The sequence below is a fragment of the Impatiens glandulifera genome, chromosome 2 (assembly GCF_907164915.1).
Source record: "Impatiens glandulifera chromosome 2, dImpGla2.1, whole genome shotgun sequence".
Classification (NCBI taxonomy): Eukaryota; Viridiplantae; Streptophyta; class Magnoliopsida; order Ericales; family Balsaminaceae; genus Impatiens; species Impatiens glandulifera.
Window position 1 is genome coordinate 24,371,026 of NC_061863.1, and position 16,593 is coordinate 24,387,618.

Below are 16,593 nucleotides of genomic sequence, written 5' to 3' on the forward strand. Positions count from 1 at the left end.
ATATTTTGCAATGGCGTTCAATTGGGACAGAAAATAAAACCTCTAAACGGAACCTCAAAAGGAAACTTCTACTACAATTTTTGTCAAGGAATTGACATTTGTAGGAGGGATGTTTCAAAATTATTAGGTAACCTAACTAATAGAAAGAGAAGAAAGATGGAAAGAATATGAAAAACGAGATTAACATGGTAAGTATTTCGATGATATCAGAACAATAATAGCTCTGAGTAAGAATTTTATGAAGAAGTCATCTCTAGGTTGAATGCTCAAATGAAGCAGAATAGCTCAATACTTTGTACTTTCCTCCCTTTTCCCTGAATTTGGACTTGCCATTTGGGCTTGGCCAGGTATTTTGGGCTGGGTTTGGCCTGCCCAACAAAATAAGGTCATTAGTATTGTTTTCTTTATACGTATTTTTTTTATTTCTTCTTTTATTATTATTTTTTTATATTTAATAATAATTATTTTTAATTTTTTTAATAATAATAATAGTCATATTTTATAATGATGTAATATTATTATATTTATTTATTTCTAGAAATTAATTTTATTTAATTTGTGAGGTATCTTTAATAATTAATTTGTCATCGGACCATATGACTTAATTTTAAATAAACTATTAATTTGTATAAAAATATTTTAAAAAATTATTTATTAACAAAATTATAATTTAAAAATAAAAAATTAGCAAAAACTATTTTTTTTTTCTTATAAAACTTTTATAATTGATTTGCTGTTTTATTCATTTTTTTACTTAGTTGACTCGTTTTTATTATTTTTTTATTATTTTAAGATTACATGTCATTATTGATATAATAAATATATATCTTTCTTAAAATAGATATATATATATATATATATAATATAAATATTTAGTTAATAATTTATTGGTTACTTTTTTTTTTGTGAGCGTTTAATTTGTAGGTCTCACTTAGTCCATACATAACGGAATTACACTTGTTTCTATAGTGTATATATTAACGGTAACGGAATTACACTTGTTTCTATAGTATATATATTGAAGGTAGACTTCATTTCTCTTGTACCCTAATTTTATTGAAAGTTTTTCTCCGCCGCCGCAAAGAAAGAAAGTAGGTTTTTGATTAAGAGAGATTAATAACACCCTTGGGTAAGAGAGATCAATGACATGGTTAGAATCGGGCTTATGTACCTTTGATTAATTTATTTTTATAATTTTATCGTCTAACTTCTCCTTTCTTGTTTCAAATCTTGAGGTGGGAATGTTCTCAATCAATATTGCCATTGACGACATTGAGTCATTGAATTTTTGTAGTTCATTTCAGAAAAGGGTGAATCAACTTCTAGATGTGAGTATTCTTCATTTTTCTTAATTTGTAAAACATAATTAATTCATCGTTTTTCTAAAAATTGTTTTGTTTTAAATAATTGATTTTAAATTATATGAGTTGATGTGTTTATCACAAATAATTACATGTTGCATATATTTAATATAAATGTATAAAGAATAAGATATGTTAATTAAAGAAATATTATGCTAGGCCAACTTGGGTTCTTGAAAAAAATCTAGTTGATGGTTCCAACTTTAATTTCTCATTGTTTTTCAACAAAAATATATTTACGTAGTTATTTGTTGTTTTAAAATATCTTCATTAACACTATTTTTTCTCTGTATATAAAGGTATCAAATATAACAATTGCTGAGGACGGATAACAAAATTAGTGTTTATTTACGGCCGCGAGAAGAGATACATATGAAGGGTTGAAACTTTTTTTGGGATCATGTCCCATTTTATAACTTTCAATCTGTAGGTATAAATTAGGGTTTCCTTTAGGACGACGGCTAGAAAGATATGAAGGGTTTCTTTCTTTTGGGAGGGGTTGGTGGGTAGAGTCGTTTGAGCGCGGGTTGACCTGGGTTCAACGGACGAGACCGGATCAACGGAGAGTGCAGAACATTAGCTTGCGGATGAAATTCACCCTTTGGAATTACAATTTTTATTTCTTTAAGTTTTTGTTTAAAGATATATAAATGAAGGGTTCTTATCTGTATTATATTTTAGTACTTAGTTAACTTTAAATTTTACATTAATCCAGTGCGACAGTTATCAGTCATATTCTTCTTATATCACTAAACAAAAGAATTTAAACCAAATTAATAAACTCACTTCAATATAGTCAGAAAACAATCTCACATTCACATATCTATAAACCTCATTTTATTGCACACAATTCTTTGTTATAAAATAGACATAATATATTATATTCTAACTTGATATCATAAGTAGTATGTTCCACAAATTATAAAATTAAAAGATATTATATATAATATATGACCTAATGGTCTAAAAAACTTACAATAGTGCATATTTTACAAGTACAAAAGTGACATGTTATCTTACATTTTTATCAAAAATAAGTACTACACATCTATTTTTTCTTAACTAGTCAAATGAGAAAGTTTTTCGATGAACAATAACTTGTCGGTATCATCGGTCAATGATGGAAATATGTCCACAAGTTGTGACTTAGCCGTGATAGCAATATATAGTTCTATCTATCATATCAACTGGATCAAGAGAAAGTCGATAAATCATTTCACATACTTGCATTATATTCATTGATAAATCATGCTGGTAATTAGTTTTAGCAACCAATGTAGCTAAATTCTTTGATGACTCTGTAAAGAATGATTTCATCGTGACATTAAAATCTTTCATGTATGTCATCATAGGATCAATTTTTTTTTTTTACATTAACTGTTCCTGATAGAGGTTATTTTTCAATATTTTGACACTCCATATCATCATTTCCAACTTCATTCTCCATTATTGTCATTGCTTTTGTAGGTCCTTCAATAAATTCTCTAGTCACTCTATCTTTTCCAAATCCAATGCATCAGTCCTCATAAAATAAAAGAGGCTTGTCTTGTAGTCTATGTGCATTAGAATCAATCTATACAAAATAAAAATGATAAAATATGGACTACACTACATAAAGTTAAATACAATATTGACTAAAAATAATTTATATTTACATGTGACTCCCAAATAACATCAGCATCGTAAGTAATGCTTTTTCCTATATCCTTTTGTATAAATCTTGATAAAATATGCATCTATTCAACAACATTGTATATTCTTTTCTAAACCTTAATTTTTAGTCAATATGTGGCGTAGGGCGTTGGTCAGTACCAGGAAACGCAACTATCATCTTATCATACAAAATATTTTAATATCCTGATCGAAATGTGTTATCTGTCTTCATTCTTAAGCTTACAATAAATACCATGCGGAGGGACTTTGAGCTTCTAAAAATGAAGAACACTGAGTCAATTAAAGAATACTTTTCTAGGGTGATGGTTGTGACAAACAAAATAAGAAGCAATGGGGAGGTTACTCTAGACTCCAAGGTTGTTGAAATATTCTTGAGAAGTCTTAACGAAAGATTCATGTATGTGGTAATATCGATTGAGGAGGCCCGAGACACAACTACAATGAGTATTGATGAGTTGTAGAGCTCATTGGTTGTACATGAAAAAAAATCAAGAAAATGAATGTGGAAGATGATCGTGCTTTGATGGTCGAAGAGACTAAATATGGTAGAGGAAGATGCCGTTTGGGGTCAAAAGGAAGAGGTGTAGGAAGACACAGAAGTTTGGATAAATCCACTGTTGAATATTATAAATATCACAAATTAAGGCAATTTCATTTGAATGTCCAAGTTTGGACAAAGAAAACTATGCAGAGGCAGAAGAGGAAAAAGAAATGTTATTGATGACACTTACTTATTCAAAAGCTCTAAAGGGAATATGGAATAGATAATTGACTCAAGATGCTCAAACCATATGAGTGAAAATAAAGCTTTGTTCTCTCAACTTGATCAAAACTTTAGATACACGGTAAATTTGAGAAATAGAGTAAGTTTGGCTGTAGTTGGGAAAAGAAATACAAGGTTGACTATGAAAAAAGGTAAACAAACTATTTTTAATGTGTATTATATTCTTGAACTATAATGTAACCTACTTTGTATGGGACACCTTCAACAGAATGGAATAACTATATTGGTTGAAAATGTGGCATGCAAAATATACCATCCCGATACTTGTTTGTTTTTTGTTGCAAAAATGGCCAAAAACAGAATCTTCAAGCTTACAGACAAGTCAATTTTTAGAGAAGAAGGGAATACACATTCATTGGAGACCTGCTATCAAACTGTGACGGAAGAAACTACTCATTTATGGCATTGCAGATTTGGACACTCCAGGTATAAAAACCTACAAATCATGCTAATCAAGAGTAAAACCTACTATAAAGATTCAAGTGACTCAATTGACTCAAGTCTTACTCCACCCGATAGAAATAGAAGAGTTATACTTGCTGATGTTCGTATTGTTAACACTCCTCGTAGCTCCAATCAAGAGTTAAGCTCTAATGAAGATTCAAGTTACTCAACTGACTCAAGTCTTACTCCACCCGAAAGAAATAGAAGAGAAAATAGAAGGACTCCCACATGGCTTCAAGACTATGTCAGTAGGGCTGATTATTCGACTGTTGAAGATGATGTAGCTATGTATATAGAGTTGGACCCTTTAACTTATGAAGAAGTTACCAAAAGCTTGAAGTGACGTATGTCTATGAAAAAGAAATTCAATAATATAAAAAAAATATATTATTAGTGTCGGAATCAAGATCGTCAGCACGTTTGGCATAGTTGTTCGGACGCGCGATTTAGTTTATTTGGTAGTCGATTACGGGAAACGTGGTCGAAGTAAAGCATAATCAGTACGACAGGTATGTCTAGAACGTTCGACACATTAGGGAAAAATTGTCTAGTGTTTTTAATACAAACAACTCATTTTTAATTGTCTACTATCCAATGCCTTCAGAATGATTTTTGTGCGCTCTATTGGATCACGGATGCAGCGTGGAACGGTCGCAGTTGTCACTTTGTTGTAGGACCAAAGCGAATCGTTGAATATCCTTTCTACTAAGACCGGTCGCATTCCTAACATCAGTCGCACTGCCCTTTTCATCAATTGTTTATAAGTACGGTCTAAAGCTTCGGTCTAGGCTTCAAGCCACACCATGGGGTGCGGGTCGGTTTCTATTGAAAATCGGCAATCAGTCCGGTGAAAGTTGTACTGGCTACGGACTAATTCAAATGAGTTTAGTCCCGTTCTTGACTGAATTTCTAACTTCAAACCCTTGTTGAGGTGTAGTTGGAATTCCAACTATGTCTATCAAGCTAACCCTTTACTATAGAGCTCACCACTCTTTGGTTCCTTTGTAGATCAATTCTGTTTATATATTGATTTATATTTTGGTTGGTAATGAGCCCTTCCAGAGTTGTAACACAGGCAAATGGAGCACTACAGGCTCGGTCTGTTGATCTAGAGAATCTACCAAAGGGACTAGCGGCCTACAGCAAGACTGGGAGAGACATGAGAGCACTCAGGTCAAATAACAATCATGGGAAACCGATTCTAGTTGTCAAGGATGGAGTCCTGCCTATGGAAAATAAGAACTCTATTGATTCTAAGACAAATCCTCTTTCAGGTATGAATTCTAACCCACTTGATGTAGATTGTTATGAGAATAGTTGCATCGGGAATACATCTATCATTTATGAGCATGAGCATGTTAAAAAAATAGGATTAGCTTGGTTAGGAATGATAAAACTGGAACTAAGTCGGATCGAATTCTAATTCCTGCAATTAGTAAAAATGTCTTGAGATCAGCTGCGCAGGATGTTTTATTTGAGTCTAAGGTTGGCATCCTAGACCAAAATGATATATCTATGATAAAATCGGTCTTGAAATTGAACCCCCATTGAATATGAAGTTAATCGGGTCTAAAACATGGAAGAAGCAGTTCATTAGTCTATCGGGTGCACTTACATCGGTCCCAGGTCTATCGGATGCAGTTCCTTTGATCTTCAGGCTTTATTGGGTTCAATTGATGCAGGGAGCTCAGGGTTTGATGTAGAGTTAAATAATTTAGGAGCTGATGTAGGTTCGTGTCTGCCGGGTCCTAATTCTATCGGTCCCAAGTTGAATTCAGGTATGGATGGCATGGTAGCTAATGCTGAGTCATATGGAGTGGGTAAATTTGAAATAGGGTTTTTTCTGCTGAAACTGATAAAAATATGTTGGGTAGATGCAGTTATATATGTACCTCGGTTCTTAAGTCAATCGGGTCCTAATACATATTTGAATTCAGGATTGGGGTCTGGGTTGATAGTGCTAAAATCTGATGTTAATTTGGTTAATTCGGGTGAACCATCGGGTGCTAAGGAAACAGGATTTGTTGATGTTGAATCTGATGAGAATCTGATGGGTAGATGCAGTCTTATTGTTCCCTCGGTCCTACAGTCTAATGGGTGTAAATCTATTAACAATCGGGTCACAGTACTGTTGTGAAATCAGGGTCTGGAATAAACGTGCTGAGATCTAATGACTGCTCCAATGAAATATCGGGTTCCAAAGCTACTAAAGAATCAGGGTTTGGGTATGTGAAGTCAGGGTCTGGATCTAGAAAGATTGAACAATGAACTGAAACAAAAATGGGTCAATTGGATGGAAAGGAGAAGCTGGAAAGCATTGGTCCTTTTGCTAAAACCGATGGGATGCTAAATCCTAACAGTTTATCGGTCCAACAGTCATTGAGGTGCTGTTCACATGATACTCTAAGTCCTAATGAGGCTAACACATTAGGAATTAAAGCAAGATTGAGTTCAGCTGTAAAAAAATCAACTACTGCTGAAATTGGTGGAAAACTGATAAATAGTTGCGTTTTAGATGGTCCCTCAGTCTTCTAGTATAATGGATTTTATATAGAAGATCATTCGGGTCCTAAGATTTCTATGAAATCAGGGTTCAATTCAGAGATGAATGATCAAAGAATTGAAGCTGCATTGAGCATTGCGGATGATGCTAAGGAATTGGAAATTGGATGCTGTTTCAAAAAATCATCAAGTTCACATTCTATTGAATATTAGGGTCCAAAGCTAGAATTGTTGATCCAAGTACTTAAGCTAATCAAAGCCTAGTTGTTAAGGTTGATGACAAATTTGCAGTTATGAACTTCATCGGTCCTGATAATGAGTTAATTATGATGAAAGATGCAAGTCCTAAAGCTGGGGCAACCAAGGATGGAGAAACAAATGATGGGTTAAGAGCATAAGAATTTAATGTAGATAAAAATGGGTATGAACCTAATGCAGAAGTGGATTCTGATGCAAATTTAATAATGTAGAAAGTCAAAAACGGGAAACAGATATCTGTTGTAATTTTTAAACCCCCGACTGAACAGGAATAGGACAACCAAGTTCCACTTAACTCAGATGATGCTATGAAGAATGGATCATATCCAGAAACTAGCTCGAACGAATTTTCTATAGAATCCAGAAACACTGTTGTTCATGATCAGATGTCTAAATCAATGAAGAAAAATGCAGAGTTTGACAAAAATAAAAGCAAGGTTGATTGCATTAGATCTGAAATTGCTGGGTCATGCAGATTAGCATGGGATGCAGAATTGGCTTCTGAAATTGCAGGAATGATGGGTCTGATGTCTTCAAAAATTGGGAACCATATTACAGATCTAGCATATGGTGAGAAAACAGGAACTTCGATCGAATGAAATCTTGCTATTCATGGTCAAAATCTGTAGAAAATTGAAAAAGCTGAGAAAATTGGTACTAAGTCAGATATTGAATTAGCCGGAGCTTCTATTGAGTCTGGGATTGATGTAGTTCTGGTTCAAGACGCAATTTTACAATGTATGAATACAGCACCTGAAAATATTCATGATTTCTTGACAAGTATAGAGGCAGAAACCAGAAATGATGTAACCCACGGTCCTTCAACTGATATTACAAGACCGGATGCTGAAAATTCTGGACCCAAGCTAGAAAATGATACGGTCGAAATCAATATAGGGTCTAAATCTGAAGTTGTTATGGGTCATGATACGGGAATAAATGATAAAAACGTTGGTTCAGCACATGAGAAAGACAAGAGATCTATAACAAAGCTAGATGCGGAAATCAGGACCGAGGGACCTATAAAACTCGGTCTTCAAGTAACCGGGAAAGCTAAAAACCTTGGTCTAAAATCCAGAACTGACCATGTTGATAGATCAAAGGCCAATATCATGGGTCCATTCGATAAACCCAATGGAAATAAATTCGATGCTAACATAAACTCTAAAATGGAGGCTAGATTTGACTCAGATGTTAGTACCGAATTTGATGAAGCCATTATATGCGATTTAGAATACCACAAATCCATAATAATTGCACCAGTTGGAAAATCAAAGGCAGGAAATAAGGTTGGAAAGATGGATCTAAATTCAGATTTAAATAAATCTTAGTCAGCCAAGAAACCAAAGAGGAATTCAAAGGTAAATGAAAAATACAAGCCAAAAAAGCAATCCCAAACACTGAACCAAAATCGTCTAGAACTATAACAACTAAAACAAGGTCAGAACCGCAGCCTATCCACATTGGAGCTTTCTCCCCACTAGCAACTCTTGATCCTAAAGCTAAGATCCACGAAAATAAGCTCGGTCAAGAAGAGACTATTGTTGAAGGTCAATAAAATATTGGAAAAAATGATAAGCTACCAAATGAAGACATCCTTTTGAGGATAGGAAGGGCTCAGGTCATTGGAAATTCAGGTGACAGAAGGGTTAAATAAGATGACCAATCTAACCGAGCAAGAAATGATTGTACTAAGGAGGCAACATCAACAATTATCACAACCCCTTTGTTGATTGTAATAAAAATAATGGCAATGCTGGTGATAAGCCTTCTAAAGATACAACAATTACGTCCAACAGCACTGTTGTCCCTCCAATTTGGTCTATGAAGAAAAATGAGATTGTAAACTTAACAGGCCTTAAGAATCAACTAAGGAAATTATTTCTCCAAATTAAGAAGCAAGAGATTACCATGGAGAAAGCAAGAAGTGATCAATTGAACATCCAGTTCAATAATCACTATCAGAAAGACTGGAACAAATTTAACAAAGATCAATATGACGAGACGGTCCAATGGTTAGTTAATACCATGAGAGAGATCTTAAAGTGAAGTAAAACAACAGTGTATACTATCGGAAACAATCCCAATAAAATTTGGCAAAACGACCAGGTTTGAGGCAACAGGGTTGTACCTAATCTAGAGAAGGGAAAGTTCTACATAGATACTATGTTCCCAAAAGTTATCACCCTTGATCATCCTCATAGGTTTGAGATACCTCTTGAGATAGAGGAAAATCTGATAGTTTTTTTTCTTATTAAATTTTCAATTCACTTAAAACCTGCTACTTTATTTCTTACAAATTTCTGTCATATTTTTTCTGTTTTCTATTATTTCTCTTAAAAACATTAATTTTATTTATTTATTATTTATTTTTATATATTTATTTATATTTGTAAACAAAAATTATATTATTTTAAGTATAAAAATTTAATTGTGATAATTTAATACACAATTAAATATAATAATTATTTTAAAACTAATAATATTAATTAAAAAATAATAGTCATATGTATAATTAATTTAAAAAATAAAAAATTGTATTTAATTATTAATAAATTATGTTTATAATAAATTATATAAATTAGTGATATTATTATTAATTAATACAAACTCATATCTATATAATTTATTTATAAGATAAATATTAAAATAATTTATATAAATATAAAGGTAAAATAGTCATTTACACTTCTTACTATTTTTTTATACCACAAACCAAACACAAAATAATAAAACCTATATAATTTATATCTATTTTATACTCTCAACCAAACAAGAATAACCTATATAATTTATACTTTAAATAACTCTTTATAATTTATATTCCGTATAACTTATACCTATATATTTAATACTTTATACCAAACACTATATCTAATAAATTTATGTAATTACATTCTAAAAAATATTATATTATTATTTATAAATATCATTCAATTTTTCATATAATTGTTTTCTAAACAACTGTCTCTCAAAATCAACATTCCAAACACAATTATAAAGCTGTCAGCATCTAATTTAATATATTATAAAAGTAATAGTTAAAATATCTAGTTTTGTCTAAATATCTATCATCTTTAAATAAAATATAAAAAATTTCAAGTTTAATATTTATAAAAAATACAATAATTACATAATAATCAATAAAATTAAATGAACTAATTACCCTTTAATTGTCACACACGCGACCACATGGCAGATGAAGAATATGCGAGAACTTTCTGTAGCTTCCACTTCTTCTTCAATTTGGCGAAATTTGCTTGAGAGAGAAAGGGGAGAGAAGAGTGCGGTGTACGGCTTGATTATTCGATTGCAAAGTATGTTTCAGATTTCACTTCTCTGATCTGTTCTTAGTTTTGTCTTGATGATCTGCAAATAACCCTTATCATTGTTTCCTGTATGATAACCCTTGCTTAGTTTTATACTGGAAATATGATGTAATTTATAATTTCTAGCTTATGTAGTTTGACTGTTGTTTTGATATGGATCTTTATTTTCTCGAAGTCTTAGGCTTTTTTTTTAATCACGATTACATGAATTTGACAGTTATATACTTCGTTTTATTAACAGAAATTGTTGGATGGATTAATCAGAAGGAACGAAGAAAACCCATAAACAGTTTGCCTAGATATATTTTAAAATTGAGATGAGATGAACAGATAACCATTGTCTCGATTCTAGCATGTGGTTGTTGTAAAGGTGGATTTGAGATTCATGAGATAATAGGGTTTCTTTATTTTCAACACTTGGAAATTGGCTGTTTGGACCTGAACTATCTGAATATTATTATGCATATTGAGGAAGTGAGAAGAGAGGAGGGCATAAGAACTGGAAATGAACAACATGCTGAGAATACTGTAACCAAAGGTATTTTGGTAAATGATACGAAAAGGGTTTTGGTTGGAGCAGGGGGGCGTGCTCTGTTTTATCCGACCTTACTGTATAATGTTCTTAGGAATAAGATTCAGGCAGAGTTTCGTTGGTGGGATTTGATTGACGAGGTACCAATATATTTTTCTCTTTGGGATATTGATTAATGAGCCTGTTTCTTTCTGTTCAAAATTGCAATTGAACCTGCCTTTCTTATCTGTCATTCCAGCTTGTGTGGTTTAATCACCACTAGTTCATCTTGTTATTGTTATTGAACTAACTTGAAGGTGTAAATTTGTATTACTTCAGTATCAGCTTGAGAAGTGCTAATATTATTATAATTATTGTATTGTTAGTGAGATAATGTGGCACTTAGTATAACCGTTTCTTGATGTATATATTAAATGTAAATTGTATTATTACACAATTCAATGATAAATATCAGACTGTAGGCCTGTTCTCAAATCTTTATTCACGAAATTCACAAGAAGTTTTATATGATATCTTAACCCTTAACTTTGTTAGAAAAATAAATTAAAGGGAAGTCACAAAACTTCTAACTGTCTTTTTTCCTGAGGAAGTCATACTACTACATAATGCAACCACTAGTGATTTAAATTAACATCTCTTCAGTTAAAGAAGCAATGTCAAGAAAGTCACATCTAGTCTTAGGTTGACCAGATATCCAGTTGGTAGGATTGAACACTTGTTGGATTGGATTTTAGGCAGAGCAAGATGTGTACCATCTGTGAAACCATTAGGTTCTGCTACTTAGAATTTGCATCTTCCAAGCTAAGTAATTATGTGTTTAGCTTCACATTGGAGTGAATTATGTTGGTAGGGTTTTAGATGGACATGGTGGATTGGAATGGGGCCATTAGGTCCATTGGCTTTGATACTATGATAGTGAATTTGTGTCTATTTCACTTTGAGCTATATCAGGTATAAATAATGTATAATTATAATATGATAATGTTGAGCTTGAAATAATGAGCCTATTTGGAAAGTGGTATTTGGTTGCAATCTGTATCACATTCACAATCTTATTCGAAAATTGTCAAACCTAAAATTGAGATTGATTTTATTTTGTTTGTTATAAGATTGTTTTCACGATCACCATCCATGTATTTTCTAGATCACGATTCAGTCAGATTATAGTGTGATATTTTTCATTTGGTATAAAAGTCATGATCCAAATTGTTTTTATTAATGCTTTGTCATCTTGTTCAAACAACTTTTTAGGCAATGATTTTTGTTAAAGAAAAAATTATGATCCAAATTATTCTTTGGATTTCAATATTCAGATTTTTGACAAACATAAAAAATTGAGATTTTCCTGGATCACGATTCTGATTATAAAACGTTATAACAAATAGTCCTAAGGAAATAAGACAAGGTTACTCGTGATAACCATGTATCCTTGTCACATCTGACTAGTAAAACTCATTGTGGTATCAACATGGATAACCATGTAACCCATGAACATTTTTCAGGTCAAGAGTGCTGTATCTTAATGCCCATATATGGTTCTCATCCAAGTACTGAGGTTTTATCAGACCTTGTTGACTGAGGTTATTAAATAACATTTTTTGGATTGGGGTTATGAAAAATGATTATTTGGGTTATAAGACTTAAAAGTATTAATATATAATGAAAAAGAATATTTTAAAAAAAGAAATAGAGGGCATTTTGGTTGATTTGAATGAGGAGATGGTCGGTTATTCGAGATGATTTAATTGATCCAATCCAAACAAGGCCAGAAGCGAGGAAACTTAACTGTGCTCGGTTTAGTTATAAGAAGTTCTTAAATAAATGTCTGAAGATACAAATAGGCATGGAATGACTGATATTGAATGCATTAGATGGAGCACTGTAATAGTGATATTTACTCTTTATATTGGCATGTTGATCTTCATGTCTAATATTTTCGTGCATTTTTTCAGTTTGTATTATTAGGTGCTGTGCCATTCCCAGCTGATGTCAAAAGGTTGAGAGAGCTTGGTGTTAGGGGTGTAATCACCTTAAACGAGCCATATGAAACTCTCGTTCCAACTTCACTATATCAAGTGAGTTATTTATTGTACTAAAATAACTCCACCTTGCCTGGTTGTATCCATATATATTTTTTTCATTGTTAGCATTTCTAGCTGATTTATTTCATTTATAGAGCTTGTTTGATGTAGTTTGTTTTCTTTTTCTTTAATAAGCCGTTTCTTGGAAAAAAAAATATAATTATTTATGGTTATTTGGATTAGATGACTTCGGATTGGGTTATTTGAATAATCTCAAATAACCCATCAACTTTTCATTCATCCCCTCATCAATCAAATTATCAACCAAAATACCATTGTAAGTCTTTTTACCCAAGTAACCCACTTTTTCATATCCCCAATCCGAACAAACTTATATATATCAAAACAGACTTTTCTTCTACGATAAATCGAGAAAATATGGTAGATAACAAAACACACTTTTCTTCTACGATAGTGAAATAACAAGCATGCCAACAACAGCTTACACTTTTTCAAAACAACTAAAGGAAGTAAATAAGCTACTCTAGAAGACTATCTTGCTTCAGGTCTTGTAGTGATTTTGTTGGCATCAATGTCCCATTCTTGATAAATGATCCAATTGTTGAAGGTATTGTGTATCCTTATCCAATTGTGAATAAGTGCAATTCCGGTTGTTCTGATGTTGTTCCAAATCTCATCCTAACTTTCTAATTCTGGAATAGTCTCATCCCTTTCTCCCCAGATTTCATTAATTATAGCACAAAAAAAGCAATTGAGAATATTGGCGTAGAAGTTACATGTCATAGTCTTCTCGATCATGAATTCCCTAATTGCAAGCAACTGTTGGGGAAGATTGAGACCATCATGCATTTGTCAACCAAATATGTGCTCAAGACATTCGATTTCTCTTGTGCAAATGGCACAAGGGCAATCGTCTTCCATGATATTAAGAAACTTGGTCACCCTATCTTTTGTCATGAGTCTACTCTGAAATGCAAGTCAGAAATTGAAATAGTGCATTGCCCGAGTGCCCCGAGTGCCCCGGAAACTATAAATAACATAGAACTTTAATATTTTTAAGGTTTTATTTGGTGGTAACTGGTAAGATTTCTTCAACGCTCCTGTTTGCTACAAACCTAGGTAAGTTCTTCTAACTAGGTATACTTCAGTTCATTTATTCTAATCATTATACTTTTTTTTTCTTAATCAAAATAGTATTATATCCATTGTCTTTTGAAAGACAAACATGAGTTCAATACAAGCAGATCTATGAAAGAAGTGTGCTGCATCCTACAAGAAGACAAACGTTCTTGTTCATTTACTATCCTCATTCGTCGTTACCATTCATGGAAAGGTGCTATGGTGCAAAACTCACGTTCCCACATGTTTTTCTCATCCAGGACTAGACCCCAATGTGTTGGTGTCGAAAACCGTCATCGCATCCAATTGGGTGTGGTAAAAACCCGTACTCGTCTCCCAGTATGTTGCTTAGACAACATCCATCCCAACCACTATTCCATTTTTGGAATACCACATATCGCCTCTCCAAAACAGATTAAAAAGACTTATAAACAAATGGCTCTTAAGGTATAAATAACTATTGTGTTGTTTCTTTATATTTTTAGGTAGGGAAGTTAGCCGAGATGATCAACACATAATGAGATTAGCCTATTAGGCTAAACATGAAAGCATAAAATAAATACGTAGAAGAAATAGAAACGTACCCGGAACCGAAGACTGAACACAACAAAGTTCACACTTTTATTGATCAAACTTGAATTATATTACAAGAGAGTGAGAGTAATAGTGATAGAAAGAGAGAGAGAGAGAGAGTACAATAGAGACTAGATGGGTCGTTTTCGCCTCCCCTTCCAAATGGAAATAAACAGCTATTTAAAGGAAACTATTTTTCAAATAAAAAATAAACAGTGTTTCCCGAGATTCCCGGGATAATCTTTTCCGCACATTTTGGATCTTGTCATCCGTATATTGTGGATCTTGTTTTCTATTTAAATTTTTATCTAGCTGGAGGATGGTGATCCAACTTCCTTTTTAAAAAAAAAATCAACCAAAGTATCTTTGATTGCTTCAAAAATATCTTCAATTCCGACATCACTTTGAGCATCTTGTAGATAATCAGATGCCATAGTTGAATCTGATTTGTTTGATTTATTATCATTGTCAAATTTAGACATAAAGTCTTTTTTCATTTCTTCAATATATTCAGATATCATCTGCTCTCTTGTTAAGTTCTCTGACCTCATTCTGAACTCTTTTTTAGATATAATCAAATGGGGATGGAGCTTCATCTACTTATCGTTTTTCTTCATAAAGGCTTATTTGTTGGTGTAGGAGGTCCGTTGTCTCCTTCCCGAATCGCTCATTTGTTTCCGGATCTATTCTCATCATCTTATCCTAAAATTTATAATGAGATGATCTGAACAAACAGGGAATGCCTGTTTTGGTATAACCAAATTTGGATATCCATTTCCAAATCCAGGAAATAGAAAATTCTGAAAAAAAGAAACATGAAGCTATGCCTTCAATATATAAATTTGCATCTTGTTTCTTCAGAAGCTGGGGGGAGATATCACTCCATTTTACAAAAAGGACCTAAATTTCTTCTGATAAAACTTTTGAGCTAAGACCAAAACAGTAAAACCAGTTTATGAACTAGTGGGGAATATCTCCTCTATAAACATTCGCGCATACCTTGTTGAACCATGAATCTTTATATATATTATTCTCGTAATTTAGTGCCTTAGTGAAGGCATCACAGTAATCCCAATAATTGATTTAATTGTCGTTGTTTTATTAAACGATAATTATCTTTCTTTCATTGGGGATATTCCCTAATCTTCTAAGGATATTGTCTTTTTTATTATCATTTGACTGAACTTATAAATTTCTTTATTTGCGCCAGAGAAATGTCATATTTCACACGATCCTCTTTGAATAAGTATTTGTTCATAAAACATTCAGGACTTATAAGTCATTCATGGTGTGGATGTATTATCCAAATACCTCTGCATTATTGTCTATGGCTCATTTTTCCATCTGAGGTTTTTTTTCTAGGAGAAATATAATTTCTCTATATTCATTTCTAATAAATCCAATATTACTAGATTCTGTTTCATCATCTCCCAATATTCTGGCGTATGTGGGATTGTCTTTTTGGCTCTCAGAATTTTGAGAAAGGTCCATTGCTATCAGCTTTTGTTTTCCATATTGAGATATAATATTTAGGAACAGATTTGTGTAATTTTGTTGTTCAAACATATGATCAATATGTTTACAAGTTATTGAGAATGTATCATTTTTCAATTAATATTTTGTATGGTGTGAAATTCATTATTTTCCCTCATTATTCAATATGAAAAGAATGTTGAGGCGGATATGTACCTAAATAGGTTTTTCCTGTTTCTAACTTAAAATTTATTTCATTAACAACTATATAATTTTTTACATAAATTCTTATGAACCGTGAGGTAAAAGGAATTAAAACATTTTTTTGTTTGCAGAATTCATAAAATTCTTTCTCAAATTGTTGTATTTCTGAAATTCAAAAACTTTCAAAAAATCATTTTCTGAATTGGGTATAACCTGGATTTTTGAATTCATTAGAAATTATTTTTCTGGCCGGAGAACCAGTACTGAAATCTATTATGGGTGTATTATTCATTTAAAT

The 16,593-nt window shown here is 32.3% G+C and overlaps 1 long non-coding RNA gene across 1 annotated transcript; it reads left to right on the forward strand.

The window, feature by feature from the left end:
• The first annotated feature begins 10,237 nt into the window (after window positions 1-10,237).
• LOC124928129 lies at window positions 10,238-13,073 on the forward strand. Its single transcript, XR_007098456.1, has 3 exons — window positions 10,238-10,340; window positions 10,594-11,024; window positions 12,837-13,073. It is a non-coding gene; the product is annotated as an uncharacterized LOC124928129 (long non-coding RNA).
• The last annotated feature ends 3,520 nt before the right edge of the window (window positions 13,074-16,593 follow it).